This window comes from Coffea eugenioides, chromosome 11 (assembly GCF_003713205.1).
Source record: "Coffea eugenioides isolate CCC68of chromosome 11, Ceug_1.0, whole genome shotgun sequence".
NCBI classification, from domain to species: Eukaryota; Viridiplantae; Streptophyta; class Magnoliopsida; order Gentianales; family Rubiaceae; genus Coffea; species Coffea eugenioides.
In genome coordinates this window covers 15,381,242-15,389,126 of record NC_040045.1, presented here as the reverse complement: position 1 = coordinate 15,389,126, position 7,885 = coordinate 15,381,242, and the positions used below count along the sequence as shown (strand labels likewise).

At 36.0% G+C, this 7,885-nt stretch overlaps 2 non-coding genes across 2 annotated transcripts; both read left to right on the top strand.

The window, feature by feature from the left end:
• The first annotated feature begins 946 nt into the window (after positions 1-946).
• Positions 947-1,053, top strand: LOC113754638. The gene has a single exon (XR_003465317.1). It is a non-coding gene; the product is annotated as a small nucleolar RNA R71 (small nucleolar RNA).
• Positions 1,054-7,778: 6,725 nt separating this feature from the next.
• On the top strand, positions 7,779-7,885 carry LOC113754637. The gene has a single exon (XR_003465316.1). It is a non-coding gene; the product is annotated as a small nucleolar RNA R71 (small nucleolar RNA).

The following is a 7,885-nucleotide window of genomic DNA, read 5'->3' as shown; positions in this document are numbered from 1 at the left end:
CCATGGCCAAATGTTGCCAAGACCCATGGCCTGTGTTCATAACAAAAAGGTCCGCCACCGATCCTTTGAAGGAGGGAACAAAGTGCTAAAGTGATTTTGCTAACGAAAGATGAAGTCAAAGGCAAAAATTGCTTCAAATTGACAAAGCTTATTGGGTGTTCAAAAGGTATTACCTGGCGGGGCATTCATGGATAGACAGACATTCTCTCAACCTATCAACTCAGACATGTGTAAGAAATTCTTTATTTGATTATGCAAATTCCTTCTAGGAAATCATGCAAGAGACGAGGCAAAAGTCAGGCCATCTTCCTTTCCAATCAAAACATTTCATCCCTAGTCGTCCCTTTTGAGCTATCAGAACAATAATTTTTTCGTTTGGCAGCCCCTGAGGATTGCAAACCCCACACTGGGGCAAATTCATTTTGAAAAGAGATGATCAGAAAGGGAAAGCCCTACACTGGGGCAAATTTATTTTTGGAAAAAAAAAGAAAAAAATGGAAAAGAAGGAACCCCACACTGGGGCAAATTTAGTTTTGACGAAAAATGCAAAAGTGAGAAATATGCAATGAAAATGCAAAGAAAGAGAAAATCCAATCAAACTGGGGCAAATTTCCTCGGTTTCGTTCAAAATTAGAGATAATTTCAAAATGATGCAATCTCAGGTTATTTCACACCTTTCATCAAACCTGCTTTCCAGGCTAGCAATTTCATCACATTATTATTTGAGACCAGCATAATTGAGAGGTGTCTTTCTATATACCTGCGTGACGTTCGTATTACTCTTTCATTGGCCCATTGGTAGTTCTTTGCGGCCATTTCTTCTATCAAATTCTGAGCTTCTTGGGGTGATTTACCCATTAAAGCTCCACCTGCGGCTGCATCAATAATAGTTTTAGTGGAGAAAGATAAACCATTATAAAAGGTTTGTATGATTAACCATTCCGGCAGTCCATGATGTGGACATTTCCGAAGCAAATCTCTAAACCTTTCCCATGCCTCATATAATGATTCTCCCTCCAATTGACTAAAACTAGTGATATCCATTCTAAGCTTAGCAGTCTTTCCTGGTGGAAAATACTTATTCAAAAATGCCCTTGATAAATCATCCCATGTGGTAAAAGTGTTAGGAGCATGAGAGTGTAACCACATTTTTACCTTATCTCTTAATGAAAATGGGAACAACCGTAACCTTATAGCATCATCACTAACTCCATTCATTTTAATTGTATCACATATTTCTAAGAATGTAGCTAAGTGTGAGTTAGGATCTTCTACAGCATTACCTCCAAATTGAGATTGTTGAACCATTTGGATAAGTGATGGCTTAATCTCAAAGTTGTTAGCATTTACCGTAGGCCTTACTATGCTTGTTTGAGATCCTTGTGTTCCCGGTAGAGCAAAATCTCGTAGAACTCGCCTATTTGCTTCATTTTCAGCCATTTCTTCTTCAAATGGTAGTTCTATCAAAATTTCCTCTATCGGTTGCCAAATCTCTTGCTCCTCCTGCTGTTGTGTGTGCCTCCTTTGTCTACGTAGTGTCCTCTCAATTTCTGGATCGAAAGGTGCGACTTCTCGAGACTCCCGGTGCATACACTACAAACAGAAATAAGGGATATTATGCAACTTCAATGGTAAAAAAAAAAAAACTGATTACAATATAAGATTAAATATAATCTAAAAAATAAAGCTGTCTAAATTAATAAAGATGATTAGGCTCTAATATTGCCGCTCCCCGGCAACGGCGCCAAAAACTTGACGGGTTTTTACTTTAAGTGCAAGTTTAATTCCGAATTTACACCCGTTGGACTGCAAGTATACAGGTCGCAATTGTAGTACAAGATGTGTATCGGGTCGATCCCACGAGGAGCAATTAAAACAATTATTAGATACTAATTTACTCTATTATTTAGACTTACAATTAATTTGAGCAGAAACTTTAGAATTTAATTCAACTACAAAAATTCTTAAATAGATAAATGCAATTTCACAATAGAAGTAGAATTCACTAAATATTAAGATCTAGGGATGTAGATTCCACATATAACACAAAAGATATAAAACGAATGAATTTAACACTTGTTACTGCTCTTGTTTAACCAAGGATTCATTTCCAACAATACCAAAATCACATTTTCATGATAATAATGGGTTAAAACAGATTAGTTTTTCCTAATCTCTTGGAAAATACTAAATCTGTTTTGTGCATACCTGAAATATAGATTTTATCCACTTGAATGTATTTCTATTCTCATGAATATACTACTCAAGCTCTACTTATGTCATTCCATTATTTTTACCATTTCTCAATGAGTAAGAACAACTATAAACCTGCTATTGGTGATCAAGCAACAACAAGTAATCCAACATACACAAGTAGATAAGTTAATACAAGACATAACAAGCATAAATCACAATCACTTCATATCATTTGGCCATAAGCTTCATCTACTCCCTAGATAAAGGAAATTAGCTACTCATGAATGATTTAACAATCAAACTCACAAGTTTATTAATGCAAAACATCATGAAGTACAAGTATAAGAAAGGTAAAAGAAAGCTTAGCCAATTGAAGGTAAAGCTCTCCAATTCCTGCTATGTTCTTGTACAAGATGGTTACAAGTGAAAAACCAAATGCTTCTCTAAGAACTCTTAACTAGAGAGAAAACTTGTTGCAAGAAGGAAAACTAGCTACGTATGGTGATGCCAGGCTTCTCCCCTGTGTTTCTGCATAAAAGGTGGTAGAAATTCCATTCCTCTCACTTCATAATTTCCTCCACTCAGATTTTGTAAAAAGAAGTCAAAGATATGATGTTTCCTTTTTGTCCACACTCATTTGGTCTTCTCTTTTATTGCAGAAGCATGTGCACCGAATTCCCTTGCATCTTATAGCTGGAAAGTGGTATGAACACAAGAGAATTGACTGAGTCAAATTGCAGAATTTCGGCTATAAAACGCGCCTACACAAAACGCGGCATAAACTCGCGTTTTGTCTACTCGCGTTTTCACTCTGGCCTTATTTCAACTGAGATTTTCTCCATGATAAAGGCCAAACTAGCTTTTGTGCAAAACACAAAAGTTGTAGCCCTTTGAGTTAGCTTTCCAATGCTTCAAGAATCATCCAAATCGGAGCTTTGTAACCTGAGATATGATCGAAATAATGTCACCTGTTCAAACCTCTGTTTTAACTTCCGACCACAGAATGCAGCTTCTGTATTCCAACGTTTTGCCCATGAAGATGGCAGAAATGGATTTCGATGCCTTCATACGAATTGTAGGTCTCTTTCTTAGCTTTAAAATGGTATAAAGATCACCTCAATCCGATAAGTGTAGCTCCCGATATGGTCAAAATATTGAAGAGTGTCAAAACTAACTTGTATTGCATTTCCTCACTTGAATGTTTTTCACTTCATTCTTCTTGTTGCCACTTGAATTCATCACCAAATCTCTATTTTTTACCTCATTTGACATCCTTTGGTGATTGAATCATCATTCCTGCATAAAAATGAAGTTTTTACCATTAAAATCAATAGAAATGCAATATTATCCACTTTTACCAAAAATATATAATTTTACCAAAAACCTCTTTATTTTATTTATAAAACTAAATAATCAACTCAAATTTAACTAATAAAATGCACTTAAAAATACGTAAAATAAACTCTTATCAAATACCCCCACACTTGAATCATTGCTTGTCCTCAAGCAATATAAAATTCTAACCATCAATGATCCAAAAAAATTGAAAATAAACATATGTAGTATTTCAACTCTATTTCCTTGAATCAAGGTAAATAACCCTTATGTGATCTTTCCATTAAGTTCAAGTACTCATAATATCAAGCAAAGAAGAGCCAAGTATACCATAATTTTACCAATTCAACTCAACTTCTTATTTTTATCAAATTTCGCAAGCAAGCAACTCCTATAGTCAATAAAGATGCTAACTAATCTCATGATCAACTTCTTATTTTTCTTAAAGAGGGATTTAATTTACTTTTTATTTATTTATTTATTATTATTATTTTTTTTTTTAATATATTTTAAGGGTTAAATATTACTTAAGTTGTGAAAAATGCCTTTTGACGCGAAGATCAACATTTTTAGATGCAGATCCCCGGTTACTCAACATTTCACATACTCAAGTTGCTTTGCATACTCTTAATTCAAGTACCTTTTTACGCGAATGTCGACATTTGTAGATGCCAACCCCCGGTTACTCGGTATGAGAATCATTGGAGTAGAATAACCCCTTTTTTTTTTCAATATATATATATATATAATAAAATTCCCTCTAAGAGTAATCATGAGAAGAGTATGACACTTATTAACCATATTAATTTCTTATCTTATAAAATTAGATAAAAAGAAGAATTTTCATCAAATATACAAAATGTAGGCATAATTTTCTCCACTTTACTAGATATACTTTCCTATAGATGTAAAAATTATAATCACATAAAAATCATTTCCAAATTTCATGAGAAAAGAAGTATCAAAACCGCATATATTTATTTCAAAAGGATAAGTGACAAAATTTTATTTATTTGTTATAGTTAATAACATATATATGTATAAGATTTTGGAAAAATTTTAACAGAGTCTCCCCTTAAAAGTGGACTAAAACTCCCTGCCAGCAACTACAAGAAACACCATTTAAGCACAAGAATTATATCAAACACAACTAAAACCACAAGTATCATACATATTTCTCCCCCCACACTTAAATTACACATTGTCCTCAATGTGTAGGGAAGAAATGAAACAAAAGAAGAAAAGAAAAGAAAGAAGTACTCCCCAAGTCAATGGCTGAGATCCTTATCAGCCACTAATCACGAACCACTGTCAAAATACAAGTACCTACCACATAGAAAACAGAAAAATAAAATGAAGTTAAACATCTTAAGTTCCGCAAGTTAAGATAATTAGGCAAGCAAGTTCATCAACTAAAGATAGCTTCTGCAGTGTGTCAAGTTAGTCATCCCCCTCGGCATCATCGTCATCCTCTGCATCATGATTGGGCGGTGGATGAATGCCCAAATGATCTTCAATTCGGCTTAGACGATTATGGAGTAAAAATGAAGATTTGTGAGTTGGGTAGAAGGAAAAAGGAAAAACGCGGCTGAAAAAATGGAAAAGTGAAGAAATGTTCTGGAAATCGCGTTTTTGAAGCAGAAAAGTGAACCGAAAACGCGACTAAAAACGCGCCTTCAACGCGCGTTTTTAAAGACGCGTTTTCTGCACAAATCTCGCAGAATTGAAAACGCGGTTACGTATGAAAACGCGACTTAAAGTCGCGTTTATCTGTGTCGCGTTTTCCAGTTTTGCTCAGGCGAGAAAACGCGACTTCCTCCAAAACGCGACTTCAAGTCGCGTTTTAAAGGCGCGTTTTCTGTTCTGCAGGCGCAGAATTGAAAACGCGATTCTGAGAAACGCGACTTGTAGTCACGTTTTCTTGGAAAACGCGTTTTCTGCTTCGATTTTTAGCAGAATTTCAACTTTTGAAAAATTACAAAAGGTACCCCAATGACTCAAAATGCATCATAGATCATTTGTTTGCCAATTTTAATGACTGGAACAAATGTAAAATATTAAAAACATGCATTTTACCCCTTTATAATGAATCAAAAACACCTTTAACGCAAATCGAGGGGTTGAGTTGTTTGATCAAAGTTCGCCTTTTTTGTACTCAATTGGTCCTCCTTGCCTTCAATTGCCAACCCTACATTACAAAAACAACAATTTAGCTAAAACATTGATTCAAACCACAAAATCACACCAAGTTAACAAATATAACCTAAATATTGGGTTGCCTCCCAATTAGCGCTTTTGTTTATAGTCGTTGGCTCGACTGAAAAAGTTGAATCACTTTAGAGCATTAGAGAGAGATTTTCTCCCCATGGGTCGAAACTCCCGAACCAATCCACCATGTGGTGAACCATGCATTGATCTTCATAGTCCAATTTCCTCAAATGCCAAGGAGGAATATTAGACTTGTCATAGAGAGGCTCAACTTCACCTTGGAGTGGATTTTGCTTGTCTTTTCTGAATTGGCTCAACTTTTCACCATTTTCTTCATGGAATGGCGAATTTATTAAGCCAACTTCCATCCTTATCTTCTCCTCCTTTGTTCCTACACCATGAAAGTTAGTACCAAGGACATTTATAAATTTAACTTCTTCGGTCCTTTCTTGGTTAACCTTTTCATCATATGGCATATTAGACACAAGAGCAGTAGGCTCTATACTCCCTTCTTTATTATCCAAATTGAATTCCAATTCCTCACCATTAACCCGTAATATAAGCTTACCTTTTTCTACATCAATTATAGTTCGTGCAGTGGCTAAAAACGGTCGTCCTAGAATAATTGGCATTCTCACATCTTCTTCAATATCTAAGACAACAAAATCCACAGGTATTATAGATTGTCTTACCTTTATGAGCACATTTTCCAAAATACCCATGGGACGTGTGATTGACCGATCCGCCAATTGCAATGTAATATTGGTAGCTTTTAGCTCCTGAAGTCCCAATCTCCGGGCAACCGATAACGGCATAAGTGACACACTTGCACCTAAATCACATAAAGCATTAGAAAAATGCAATTGACCAATAGTGCAAGGAATAGAAAAACTTCCCGGATCTTTCAATTTAGGAGGGAGTTTATTCTTAATCAATGCACTACACTCTTCCGTTAATGCTATCATCTCATTATCTACAATTTTTCTCTTCTTTGACATGATGTCTTTCAAGAAACGTGCATAAGAGGGAATCTGTGTTATAGCATCAATGAAAGGAATGTTAATGTGCAATTGTTTAAACATTTTGAAGAACTTTTCAAACTCCCGATCCTGTCCATTTTTCTTCTCAACCTGTGAGGAAAAGGTATCACATTAGAATTTAATTTGGGATGAAGTGCATCAATATCAATGATAACATGATCATTTTGACTTTCTTGCTCCCCTTCAATTGCTTGCTTCTTGTCTTTTTCACCACCTGAATTTTCAAAATCGAATCCCTCAACCGTTTTACCGCTTCTAAGAATGATTGCATTGACCTGCTCTCTCGGATTCACTTCGGTTTTACTTGGTAATTCACCAGGGTTTCTATTGTTGATCACATTGGCAATTTGACCAATTTGAACCTCCAAGTTTCTGTACATCCCAGCTAATTGGTCCAACCGCCCCTCAACTCGCTCGAATCTATCCGAAGTCACCTTAGCAAGTTTTTCCACCGCGATCTCCCAACTTGGTTTAGTTTCAGCCTGTGGTTGCCTTGGTTGAAATCCCGGCGGATTGGTTGGCCTTTGTTGATTGCCTTGATCTTTCCATCCAAAGTTTGGATGATTTCTCCACCCCGGATTGTAAGTATTCGAATAGGGATTATTTGGAGCATTTCGGTTGTAATTATTGACAAATTGTACCTGCTCAGAATCAACACACTCATTAATATCATGTTCACCTCCACAGAAAGAGCAACAAGCTACGTGTGCATTAGATGAACTTGGACCAACTCCACCTTGTTCACTTAGCAATTTCATCACATTATTCATTTGAGCACTCAGCATATTGAGAGTGTCCATTTCTATCATACCTGCGTGACGTCTCGTATTACCTCTTTCATTGGCCCATTGGTAGTTATTTGCGGCCATTTCTTCTATCAAATTCTGAGCTTCTTGGGGTGATTTACCCATTAAAGCTCCACCTGCGGCTGCATCAATAATAGTTTTAGTGGAGAAAGATAAACCATTATAAAAGGTTTGTATGATTAACCATTCCGGCAGTCCATGATGTGGACATTTCCGAAGCAAATCTCTAAACCTTTCCCATGCCTCATATAATGATTCTCCCTCCAATTGACTAAAACTAGTGATATCCATTCTAAGCTT